The 13,717-nt window shown below is 45.7% G+C and overlaps 1 long non-coding RNA gene across 1 annotated transcript; it reads right to left on the bottom strand.

Annotated features, from left to right (window-relative positions):
- Nucleotides 1-3,621: 3,621 nt before the first annotated feature.
- On the bottom strand, nucleotides 3,622-11,814 carry LOC147007729 (uncharacterized). Its single transcript, XR_015053956.1, has 3 exons — nucleotides 10,696-11,814; nucleotides 10,319-10,435; nucleotides 3,622-5,353 (listed from the first exon to the last, which is right to left on the bottom strand). It is a non-coding gene; the product is annotated as an uncharacterized LOC147007729 (long non-coding RNA).
- Nucleotides 11,815-13,717: the final 1,903 nt, after the last annotated feature.

Genomic DNA, 13,717 nt, shown 5'->3' with positions numbered 1-13,717 from the left:
TGTTTCTTTCAGCATGGAAAGATGAAGGGAAGTACAGCAACAAATGGTGAATGCTCCCCAGACCTTACACCTCCAGATTTCTTTTTGGGGGGGCTCATGAAAGACCTTGTTTATCGGAAAAAGCCTCATACCATTCATGAATTGAAGGCTCAAATCACTGCAAAGTTTAAGGAAATTGGTATCGAACTCTGCAGACGTGTGTGCCGCTCTGTGCCTGCTCGGCTGCAATTGTGCATCGATATGCGAGGTGGAACTTTGCGGAAACACATCCACCCTCTCTCCAGGATGCGGTTGCAAACGTCAATCATTGATGAACTCTCCTCCAGCCAATGGGAGTGACATCATTACGGTTGAACCAATCAGTGTATACCTTATTGAGACCTGCGAAAAAGCACACGCCTTCACTTGCTGCGATTTTTACCCTGAAGAGTGCAGCACAAAAAGCTTCAGTCACTATTATGTCGTGTTTGTTTGTATCCATATCATATCCATATGCATCCATATAGGAGCAGACGCTCTGGGGTAACAAACGACACAGCCGATACCACTTTCTTTGTCAAGATGCTGTGGCGCAACAAAGTGAGAGTATCTGTTCCCTTTCCACCAAACACCTGGACCATTGCCTTGTACCCAATCTCTACAATTGCATCTGTGCTTTGACCTGGTGTAGCAAATGCTTGGGCACATGACCTCAAACCAGCATCACCTTTCATGACTTTCTGGAAGAGAGATTTCTTGCCAACCCCAAATATGCGCGACGTCATATCACATCCAGTAAAGGCATGTACGAACAGCATCATGGTAGATGCCTGGGATCCTAAGAGGCTCTATAGTCTGTTTATGTGATACACTCTGCTTTGGTCCTGCGTCTTGTCAGATCGGAAGTACAAGTCCCGGTTGCCACCTTCAGAAAAATGGTGAAGCAGCAGAATAAGTAAGTCAGTATCTTCGCCTATCAGTGTTGTTGACTGCAGCTGGGAAGCTGCTTGCATGATGTCATAGTCTGCATCACCAGTTGCGTTTATCACAGTGCACACCTTTTCCTTTAGCCTTTGGCTAATGATATTTATCAGTTCCTGCTTGTTGGAACCATGCGATAAGAACTCATCTTTTTTCCCCATGAACACAGTGTCTTCTGTGAAGTTGACTTTGGGATGATGTTTCTTTTGACGACACTGGTGTGTGCTGTCCTTGATAGGTGGTTCATCCGAATAACCGTCGAAGACAACAGTAGCTTTCCAGTAATTGCGGAGTACGAAGTCAGCATCGCCGTTCGCTATAGATCCGTATGTGCTCCCTTTCGTCCACTTAACGCAATGCATCAGTGAGCCACCATCCAACACATAGTGGTCTGTCTTGGGTATATCGTCCGACTCATCCTCGGTAGACAAACCTTTTGCATTTTCATCTATTGCTCTCGCAAGCTGTGGCTTGTCCGCTTTCCTGAATATGTGCTTCGCCTCAAAGAGAGCTGGGGGAAATGGAGAAAATTCATATTAAAAAACGTCCTCCAATGAGAGGTTTCCTGCCCGAGAAATGACAAGTAGCCTCTGAAACAGAGGTCACCATAGGTCTATAGTTCGGTCGCCAGTAACCTGGACAGCAGATGAATCTCCCAGAGTTTTCGCTTTGTCCTTCCTTTTGCATGTATAGGTGAAAACTGATTGTCCAGTCAGCTTTTCAGCAACTTCTTTCCCCACAACCTGCAAGTTGTCGACATTCACTTCATCCTTGGCCACAACACCAGTGACAACATTTATCAAGGCTGGATCATCAGAGAACGGATTGCATGACTGAAGTTTTTCTTGGATTTTTGCTAGATCTGACTGGTCCCTCTCCATCCTGGACTTGGTGGCCTCCTTGTGCTGTTGACTCGACGTCTAAGTGCAATCATTGAATTCTTGCATGGCTATATTATATCCCGAACATATGGGGGACGACAGTGTCCACAGGGCACATTGCTCCTCTGTCATGCCACTGCCCCTGGTCAACCCACCAGTCGACTTGAGTGATCACATAAGTGTCTGTTCGATAACAAGATCGGACCCAAGTCCAGCCCAGAACTGATCACTCCAGCGAACCACATGGAAGCCTTCCTTGTACTTGCTATATACTGTCAGATTGCTTGTCTCCAAATGGATGACCCCTCCCCCCATGGTGCACTCATTTTAAAAACATGTGGTGAATTTTTCTACAATTGGCTGCCCATATATACTTATGCTGTAGGGCGTGGCCACATGTGGGTTCCAATTACTTCCACATGATCTACATGTTGAAATTATACATGTTCTGTTTTAATCCCTACCTGGTCTTTGTAGTCTTGCTCGGTTCTAATTCATTATCATCATGACAATGCTTTTGAAGGACATTGAAAAGGTGAATATCAGCAGTTCCAGAAATTCTATTGTTTCAGTTGAAAGTCACAGATGGCAGCACCGTACAACTGCATATGGGAGGCCGAAACGGCAGTTATTCATAATCACCTTGTGATCTTCTTGGTGGGGCTTTTGTCTGTGCTCTTTCATCCTAAGAAAGGGGGTTGGCTTTCGGTTTTCGCTATGACATCATAAACGTCATAGTTACGTCATAGTACGTCATAGGCGGGAGAAACTATGTTTATTTGATTAATAAACCTCATGTTCCAATATGTTGCTAATACATTTATAGGGTCTAAAATGAACCATAAAAAAGTTTGTAGTACATTGAAATTTTCACTGGCGGCCATCTTGAAAATATGCAAATTAACCCCTTTACTGGGGTCAGATTACCCGAGACTTTTTTCCTGGCACGCAGCATGACCTATTAGAACATTTAAAATAACTAGAGGGGGAGCACTCGGGAGAGTGCAAAACCTCCGCCGCCAATACTGCTGGGTCACTCAAGTGAACCTTATATCTTATTCATTAAATATGATGTCAACAGTGCTGACAGAGTTATAGTTCTTTTCTCCATTTTTTTTTTTGGGGGGGGGGGGTTGGAAATCACTTAAAACATGTAAAAATGCAAAAAAAAAAAAAATCGAAATTTTGTTGGAAAAAAAAGTTGCAAAATTTTTTTTTCTCTAACAATTTTTTTTTGGGGGGGGGGGGTTGGAAATCACTTAAAACATGTAGAAATGCAAAAAAAAAATTCTCCAACAATTTTTTTTGGGGGGGGTTGGAAATCACTTCAAACATGTAGAAATGCAAAAAAAAAATTTTTTCTCGAAATTTTTTTTTTGGGTGGGGAGGGGGGACCAAGTCCAAAATTTAATGGCATGATCCTTGGACCATACCTAACCCCCCCCCCCACCAAGTTTCGTCGAAATCCGTCGAGTTTTCCGTAATACTGTTGACAAACAAACAAACAAACAAACAAACAGAAAGGGGTGAAAACAGTAACCTCCATCCATCTTCGAAGATGGCGGAGGTTAATAAAACGTTTTGTTGCAATTTTTTGGGGGTTCGGTGATACGGATCATATTTTGACTCTACTATATCACGGCATTTTCCAGGAACCTAATATGTGAGATTTTGGAGGGCTTCCTGTACTCACACCCCACAAGGCCTTTGTGCATCTTTCAACAGAGTGTTGCTCTCACCTATGGGTGAGCCTGAGGACACCTGCATCGTGTGTGTGTGTGTGTGTGTGTGTGTGTGTGTGTGTGTGTGTGTGTGTGTGTGTGTGTGTGTGTGTGTGTGTGTGTGTGTGTGTGTGTGTGTGTGTGTGTGTGTGTGTGTGTGTGTGTGTGTGAGAGATCAGAAGCTTTTAACATTAACGGCATTTCCTGCAATGAGGCAGAAGCAGAATGCTTGTCTCACTCACATAGCAGACTGGTCAATGGCCCCAAATTTTTTTTTTTTAACCACCTCTCCGACTCTATCTCGCCAAGTCTTCCAACCTTCCCCAGAATCTCTAGTATACACATGTTATTCCAGTTAAATCATCCTAGTTAAAGTGATTTCCAGACTTACCTTTTCGTTCCACTTTCTCGCATTCGTAGAATCCTCTTCCTGATGCAGTTCAATGCCACTCTTCCCTCCAGCGATTCAAGGTGTTGGTGCACTCCCATATCGCGTCGTCTCCCGTCTCAGATGAACTGAAATCCGCTACAGCTGACAGCTGTTTGGTCAAATTTGACAAAGTGACTATGTTCTTTTTCGCTCTGTTTTATTTTGGGATTGTGTTTTTGTGATGTTTGATCAACATTTTCCGATATTTAAACAAGTAGTCCCATCTCACTGATGCAAGGCTATTTTTGTATGTTATTGTGTTTCCTCTACTCCTCTTTTCCAGTTCATTACTTCCCTTGATTATTGTGTCAAACTGTTGCCCCACAATCAGTTCAATGCCATTTCAACTTCTGTGGCCTTGCGGTTCCAGCCATGAAATACAATGAAAAAAAAAAAAACTTTGGATCGTACTTATATGGCATGTTCTCTGATGCCAAATGACCACACGATAAAGACAACAATCCTTGTATAAATCATGAAACAGAAATCTGAAGAAAAAAAATTCTAAAACCTCAAGCAAGGCTTCAAACTGCACAATCTCTCAAATTTAAATTCTTAAATGAGGATAACAGAGAATGATCTTATGTTTGGGGTGGGATTCTGCAACACATTTCTCAAAAATTATCCTGACATATTTTAAAGATTGTCATCGTACTTATCAATATCAACCCGTAATTAAAAGCAGTATCAATCCCTTAAAAGAATGAAGAGGGATACGAGTTGATGGTTAAATGGGAAAGAGGAGTAGGCGCAGTGAGGATAAATGTTTGTAACCCTACCATGTCTCTTTGTAGGCCAAAACAGCAGAGGTAAAGCATCTGAGATCAAAATCAGCAAACAGGTAGTCAAGAAAACATGGCACTGGGCACACAACATTAAAAATCGACATGGTTAAAAGGGGACACCAAGAGTCGATAACAAAGAAAATCCACATCTGTATCCATTGCTTTGGAAGTGTCATTCAGAGCAGAGGAAAAAAGGCATCCTCCACTGGAAAGCAGTCACAAAAACATTATTGTGTTGGTGAAATGGCATGTCAGACAGATTAATAAAAACGAGAATTTTATCATATGTTGGCCTCAATACCCACCTTTCTTAAAGTGAATCATCATTTCGGATGGAGTCTGTGGATGCTGGTTGCATTATTGTCGGGAACACGGCTGTGCCGCTGTTAATATGAATTATCACTCTTCACTTTTTCGTTTCTGATGATGATGATTTTCTGATGAATTAAAGACTTCCTCCAGTCTAATCACTCTTAACTTCTTCATCTTCCTCTGATGATGAACGGCGTTTGCTGAACACTTTCAACATCCTCTTTCTCAAACGATTTAGGAAAGAACACTTTTTTTGTGACTTCACTGCAAAAGGTACACACAGATTTTGGGTCATAATCAAGTGATGTGGTCTTTCTAAAACAAAACCAATTCATCAAAACCTAACAACTGTATAAAAGGGGAAATATTATTCTCCCCCCCCCCCCCAAGATTTTCTTTGTAACAAGGTACTTGTGAAACAAATCTCTACATCATCAGTAAGCTGATCTATAAATGAAACATGACCTCCAAGTTTTGGTGAAACACATCCCATTGAAAATTGTGTGGATATTTTTTTGCTGCATCACTTCATTCTGTTATTCCATAATATTGTTGCGAATTCTGGCCCGTCCGGCGTGCGATCGGCCGCTTGACTCGAATGGCGGCCGCCTCGCCCACCGGAACGGACAATTCAGTCGTGACCCTCCGGGAACTACAGCCAGGAGTCAGTCACGGGTGGGGGTTTAACCCCACCACCACCCAGTCCACAGTCCACCCGCGCGAGAAAGGGAAAAAATCGCCGAAAGTCGATAAACCTATGGTACTCGCACGGGTAATCTGCCGAGGGATGGGACCACGCCACAGGCCGACTCCGGACACGAATCGCGGTTTGTTCCATATTACAGGGATAACCGAGCGGAGTTATCGTCGGCCTTGGCGGTTCCGATTAATTACAGGGATGTTGAAACCCACTACGAATCCCTTACGTGATGCAAGATGGAGATTCAATAAAAGAAAAAGATGAAGCAAAACGGGGAACAATCGGACAAGCACATTTATTCAAGGAAGGCACGTATATTACAATAAAACAAAGGAACAAAAGCAATACACGTATACGTTTATGTAAAGAAAAAACATAAGCAAAGAACCAACGCAGATCTGCAACCGAATATGACTTACACGGCAACACTTATAACAGTTCTACTTTTCAAGACTGGCGCCACCCACAGACATTTACATAAAACCCCAAAAGAAAAGGAAGTCGCGACTTCCCTTAGCACGTCGAGTCCTTGGCGACCGTAACTCCGAGTCCCTCCGGCGTGGTCCACTGGCTCGTGCCGCGCGCCTGCACGTGTCGTCCGCCCGACAGCTCGGACGAACGAACAGAACCTCCGACCTGGGACGATCACCACAACTCTCCACAATTCCCCTTCAGGGACAAGGGAACAGGAAATGGAACGACGTTCTCGTCGACCTTCACACCCATGCCTTTTGCCAATCGCTTGAACGAACCAAGAGCCTCCTGCTTCCAACTCTTCACACCCACGCCTTTTGTAGGGGCCGGCTCCGCCCCTTTGCCCCGCCCCATTTCTGTCTCCACCTCCCTTCTGGAAGCTTCTCAAAAAGGGGCGTGCCCTCGCGTTCCCCCTTCCCCGCGCCGTACGGGGACGGGGAAAGCCAGTTATGGCTCGGGGCCAGGGAATCATTCCCCCAAAAATCAGGCCCCCACCTTTTTCACCTTTGACCCCTGGCTCAAATCGCCCCTCCCCCATGCCAAAGCACGGGAAAAGCAGAAGGGAAAATCCCACAGGCGCTGTTGGTTTTTGTTCTTGCACGCACCGTATGACGAGGGAAGAAAGACTAGGGCGGGAGATGCCCCTTCGCATCCCGGCCGCCCCTCCCATCCGTCCCGTGGAGATCGTGACCACACGGTGCTCGTTGAATGGCGAGTGGAGAAGATGTGGTAGCGTAGTTGTGGAAGGTGGCGTCGTGTAGTGAATGGCGTGATTGTTGAGATGTTGGTTGTGGCGATGTTCGTTGTTGTTCTTGCACCAAATTAACAATAGCCAAAGAAAAACGGCTAACTGAAGCGTCGCAGCCCGAATGGATCACATATATTCCTGCTATACAACGGGTTTGGGCTAACTACACATGAACTTACCGATATATCTCACCTGAGGACCCTTTATGGTGTAATGCGAATTTCCACAACCGTAACAATATAATTCCCATCATTGTTTTTCAGATTTACTTGATCTTAAACTTCAGTGAAATTTCAATGTGACTGCCCCACTCAGAGCATGTTTGGTGCAAAAACATTTACTTTAGAACAAATCAATGGATTCATGACCATGTTTATATGTTCATGTTCACTGAATAACAGGAGAAGGATCTGGGGATGGTAATCGATATGGAAGGTAAGCAGGTAGCACAATGCCAGGCAGCTATAGGTAATGCAAATAGGGTTTTAGGTTGTATAAGGAGGGGGATCAATTATAAATCAAAAGAAGTGGTGTTCACATTGTATAGGAATTTAGTGAGGGGCCACATCGAGAATAGTGTCGAGTTTTGGTCACCACAACTCAAGAAGGACATACACGCCATAGAGAGGGTTCAGTGCAGGGAGACGAGATTGATTCCGGCCCGAGCTGGACTCAGCTATGAGGAGCAGCTGAAGGAGACAGGGCTTTATACACTAGAAAGGAGGTGGTTACGAGGAGATATGATTGAGATGTTTAAGATAATGAAAGGTGAAGATAAAATAAGTGAAGATGAATTATTCAACAGAGTAGACAGTGACAGAACCAGGGGTTAGAGCCTGAGAGTAAAGATGAGGAGAGTTAAGACGGTTGTAAGGTAGGGGACTTTTACTTAGAGAGTAGTTAATGCATGGAATGGTCTACCTGTAAAGGTAGTGTAAGCAGAAACAGGAGATAAGTTTAAATTAGAATAAGATTGGTACCTGAAAGTGAAGTAGATAGAGGGGATGAGGGATGTTGACAGGACCTTTAGGTAGTTTGAACATTGACGGGTGATTGAGTGTACGTACACACGGAGTGCTGTTGGTGGGGGTCTCATCAAGGGGTTTTGTGTGGTTGATGTTGTCTCGTTTTTACCCAAGCCCATTCCCCCTTTCCCTGAAGAATTTTTTTTTTACAAAAACGAGAAAACCTTAAAAAAATACACAAAAAACACAATTTGTATTTTCTAATTCCCTCGACCACCGAAGGTGAAAGAGGTTGTGCTTGCATCCCTTTGTATTTGTTTGTTTGTTTGTTTACACAGTTAAAAGGATAAAAAATGTGGTTAAATGACGTGATGAGTGGTGTCATCCCCATCCCCTGAGAGTTAAGAGGGATAAAACTCTCAATCAGCAAGTGGGGACCAGTGGCCGAGTGGTCTGAGCGGACAGTTGCACGGCCAGGTTGGGGACCAGTGACCGAGTGGTCTGAGCGGGCAGTTGCACGGCCAGGTTAGGGACCAGTGTCCGAGCAGACAGTTACACGGCCAGGTTGGGGACCAGTGGCGGAGTGGTCTAAGCGGGCAGTTACAGAGCCAGGTTGGGGACCAGTGACCGAGTGGTCTGAGCGGGCAGTTGCACGGCCAGGTTGGGGACCAGTGTCCGAGCAGACAGTTACACGGCCAGGTTGGGGACCAGTGTCCGAGCAGACAGTTACATGGCCAGGTTGGGGACCAGTGGCGGAGTGGTCTAAGCGGGCAGTTACAGAGCCAGGTTGGGGATCAGTGGCCGAGTGGTCTGAGCGGGCAGTTGCATGGCCAGGTTGGGGACCAGTGGCCGAGTGGTCTGAGCGGGCAGTTGCACGGCCAGGTTGGGGACCATTGGCAGAGTGGTCTGAGCGGACAGTTGCATGGCCAGGTTGGGGACCAGTGGCCGAGTGTGGTCTGAGCGGACAGTTGCACGGCTAGGTTGGGGACCAGTGGTCGAGTGGTCTGAGTGGGCAGTTGCACGGCCAGGTTGGGGACCAGTGGCCGAGTGGTCTGAGCGAACAGTTTCACGGCCAGGTTGGGAACCAGTGGCCGAGTGGACAGTTACACGGCCAGGTTGGGGACCAGTGACCAAGTGGTCTGAGCGGACAGTTACACGGCCAGGTTGGGGACCAGTGGCCGAGTGGTCTGAGCAGACAGTTACACGACCCGGTTGGGGACCAGTGGCCGATTGGTCTGAGCAGACAGTTACACGGCCAGGTTCTAACGAAGCGAATGTGGTTCCGTGTGGGCTTCAATCCCCCCATTACCCATGACTGTTTTCATGAGGAACCGTGGCCCGTGGACTTGTGGATAATTGTCCAGTCGCAACGATAACGCCAACACCCTTCCACGCTGAGGTTCCCACATTTTAAATTAATTACAATATCCATAATTAATACATTTTAATTCATCCTGTGTGGTGACATCACAAATCACGTGTCTTTTTTATGTGATTTCTGGAGTGTTTAAATTATCTCATAAATGCTTCAGGAATTATCTTTTCGGTAAAATAATCGATGGAACATCCGGGAAGGTAAAAAAAAAAGATTTCCTTCCAACGAACTTCCATGTAAGAAGCCTGAGGCCTATGCACAACCATTCCAAAGCAACGGTTGATGTGACATGGATTGAGGCGAATACAAATGTACGACAGAATCTGAGTGGTTTACTTAATCTGAGCGGACACGTGTTCGGGCCTTCTCTTGGCACTACTCGAAAGACTAGCGGGCACTCCTGGTGGTACCCTTCTCAGTTTATCAGAGTTCCGGACCGAGTACGTGCTGCTGTAGGTGGCCGGAGAACGTGCTAGAGGAGGTGTTTGGACTGCGTGCAGGAGTAGGCAGCTGGAGGAGGCGACCTGAGTACGTTCTGCAGGAGGGGGTTGGACTACGTGCGGGAGTAGGCAGCTGGAGGAGGCGACCTGAGTACGTTCTGCAGGAGGTGGTTGGACTGCGTGCAGGAGTAGGCGGCTGGAGGAGGCGGCCAGAGTACGTTCTGCAGGAGGTGGTTGGACTACGTGCAGGAGTCAACAGCTGGAGGAGGCGACCTGAGTACGTTTTGGAAGAGGCGGCAGTTGGAGTACGTGCTGCAGTCAGTCTCACGTCCGTATTCGTCTGCTAACCTTGGGTTGCCACGTAAGACCGTGTTCATAAATAAGACTGCGCCAGTAGAGTACGTGGTTCAATCCGTCGTGCGAGCGTGGTGCACGGGGTTACCATGCAGGGGTGCTGTATCGAGGAAGGTTTGGCCTAGCCGGGCACGTTGTATCGTGTGTGTTATTAAAGTTGATTTCAACCTCACCAAGACTGGTGTTTGGCCTCTGTGCTCCGTTGGGGATTCCCTTCAACCATTCTGCCACTGTCGTTCTTTTTGTTAATCCAGTTGGCGATTTATTGCAACATCAACAATGAACACGGTCTGAAAGACATAAGAATAAACATGATCATTAATAATGATTAAGAATCCTATATCACGATTAGTTTTCACTGAATTATAAAACACATGGAAGGAGCACAACCCACGTGACGTGTCGCCGCTGCACCGCCATCTTGGTTAGCACAACTGAAATCTTGTTGTTTTTGAACATTCTATTCGTGAAATCGGAATGTATGAATCTGTCCACAACTTTTTGAGATATCCTGTTCACAGACAGACATGAAAACATAACCGCCACCCACCTCTCATGGTGAAGGTAATGAGCAGGCCTGAAAAAAACAAAACAAAAGAAAATGCATTAAATTTATTTAGCTTGCCCTCTTATAGTGTATGTTGTTATGTAGCAATTCATACAATTGTCAACTTTTCATATAGAATCTGGAAACTTGTGTTTTTTCACTTCCTAAGATCAAATAGGACTACAAATCAGCTGTTTCCAATTTTTCCAAACATTGCTAATGACAAAAATCCAAGATGGCGGCCAGCGAGTGACAAAAATCGATAAAAATTTCGATGACAAATTTCGTTTCGTATTTTCAGACACAGTGTATGCAGTAGAAGATCTATAATAGACATAATAATCATAATCCCTAACACTCATCAATATGACCACTCTGGTATCTTTGCCTGATCCTGCATATTTAGACAATACACATGTAGTGTCTTTCACATAAAAATTATCAATTATGTGTTTTTTCTCTATTTGCAGATAAGTCATTGCACAGAGCGAAGAACCCCCGGAGAAAAGGGTGCGCACAGAAATAAACTATAAACTATGCATAAAGTGTCAGAGCTCCAAACAAGAGCAATTGAAAGAACCACCACAATCTGAGGAACATTCAACGTACGACAAATTCTTGACAGCAGTTCGTTTGAGAGCGAGTTTTGGGAACAGTGAGTTCATTATACTCAGTGAAAAAAAATCGGGGACTTGACAGCAGGTGATCTAAGTGACAAGCATGTTGTGTGGCACAGAACATGCTACGCGGCAAGCACCAATAAAGAACATATAAAACGTGATGAAAAGCGATATAAACGAGCCTGTGCAACATCCGATGTTGGTGTTCTTCAACGAACCATAGGGAGACCAGCTACCTCATCACACCATGGAGAACCTGAAGAACTGTCAGTATCAGCAAGGCACACTCGTTCAAAATCCATGAACTACGATAAAAGTAAGTGCTTTTTCTGCCAAGGCAAAGTTCAAGATGTTTTGCACGAATGCCGGTCAGGAAATATTGGAACTCTGATACATGATATAGTGCAACACTCCAACAACCCAGAGTGGAAAGTGAACTATGCTAATGTCATATCTCACAATGATGCACTGTCACAGGACATTGTGCATCACAAGCAGTGTATAACTGAACGGTGGCAACTTCTGAAGTATGAGTTTGAGTGTGCTGGAGACAGTCTACCCTCCTCAAATACCCCTACCGGTGGCAATACCGATGATAGTGAAACAACTGTTCACTATATAGCAGCTGAAATCGAGTTCTTTGCTGAAATACAGGATCATATCGAATAAGGTGAAATCATACCCATTGATGAAGCAAAAAAGGACTATGTATCGAAGATGAAACAACACGATATTGAATATTGGTCAAAGTTTTCAAATGCCCTGAAATGAAAACGAGAGAAGAACCTTCAGAGTGTAGGCTTTATTCCATTTGATTGAAGCCGCTTCTACGGGCACACCAGGGGATACAGGTGCAGCAAGGAGTACATAAGCAGTAAGGTATACACGCGCAACTAATCACTGCAAAATAAATCAGTATAAGCCCGGAGTCCGATATACTCTCAATTCTCACCATTCAACGAGCACCAAGTGAACCGCCGCCGTAAACGACAATGCCCCTGGGTCAATCCCCCCGACCGAGCGGAACCTTAGCTTTATCTATTCCGTGCTCGAGCCGTGCAACATGTGATCGCACGTCACGACCTTCAATTCATCACATTTTCCCCATCTTTAAAATGTAACTAGAGGCCCAACTAACGCACCATGATTACTTCAGCGCTACAGCAGTATACATTTCAAGCAACGCGAACTATCTAAACTAAAGAAGCATACATGCCAAGCAGTGAGGATTATTTTGAGTTGTAGGAGCATGGTAATGAGCATCGATATATTATGTAACGAGCATATAGGAGCATGAGCATCGAGGATGCCGATAATCCCCTTTTTCAGATTGAGTCGGCGAGGGGGTATTATCCGTCGACCTCTCCGGGAGTAAATGGCGGTTTCACTTGAGGGAGGCTTCCGATCCTCTTGGTGAGCCTCGACTCGTGCCGGGGATGACTCCCCGATCGCTCTCGGGTGGAACGCGGCAGCTCTGTCGCCACCATTCTCAGGTGGAGTTCCTGGGGGGGAACACCTGGGGAGGGGATGTCAGAGGAAGGAGTGCCAGATGGTGGTGTACCTGCGGGTGGAGTTCCTGAGGGAGCCAAATGGCGAACCGACACAGTGGTCTCCCTGCCATCCGGGAGCCTGACATGAGCATACTCTGGATTAGTATCGATGAGTTTGACCCCCTCCACCATGGGTTCATACTTGCTTTGTCGTACCGGGCGTTTCATGAACACTGTTCCGGGATGGGTTAGCCAGTTGGGCACCGATTGGCCGTCAACATAACGCCGCTGGTGAGTAAACATTCGTTCGTGAGGAGTTGCATTGGTGGACGTGCAGAGCAAAAAGCGTATGGAATTCAGAGCGTCGAGAAGGGTAACCTCCCACCGCTCAGGGCCCAGTCCTCTCGATTTCAACGCCAGAGTTACGGCTTTCCAAATAACTCCATTATATCGTTCCACCTGCCCATTACCCTGTGGGTTGTAACCCGTCGTTCGACTAGTTGCTATGCCGTGCTCTAATAGGAATTGTTTTAGCCCGGCCGACATGAAACACGGCCCTCTGTCTGAATGTATGTACGAAGGTTTCCCAAACAGAGCAAAGAGGTCAGACAGACATTTCACGACAGTGCCCGAGGTCATATCCGAGCACGGAAATGCGAAAGGGAACCTTGAATATTCATCAACAACAGTGAATATGTATCTGTTGTCTGTCTCGGTCGGCAGGGGCCCTTTGTAGTCAATGTTTAGTCTCTCGAAGGGAGAAGTGGCCTTGATCAATCTGCCAGAAGCCGCGCCATAGAATCTGGGTTTTAGTTCAGCACAAACAGGGCATGAAGCATTCATTTGTTTAATATCTTCAATAGAAGAGGGAAGGTTTTGTCTGCGCACGAAATGTGCCATTCTGGTTACCCCCGG

Source organism: Eptatretus burgeri, unplaced genomic scaffold, assembly GCF_056783735.1.
Source record: "Eptatretus burgeri isolate ZD-2024b unplaced genomic scaffold, Ebu_testis_v1 Ebu_testis_scaffold_36, whole genome shotgun sequence".
NCBI lineage: Eukaryota > Metazoa > Chordata > Myxini > Myxiniformes > Myxinidae > Eptatretus > Eptatretus burgeri.
The sequence above is the reverse complement of the archived record's forward strand: the minus strand, read 5'-3'. Positions and strand labels throughout refer to the sequence as shown.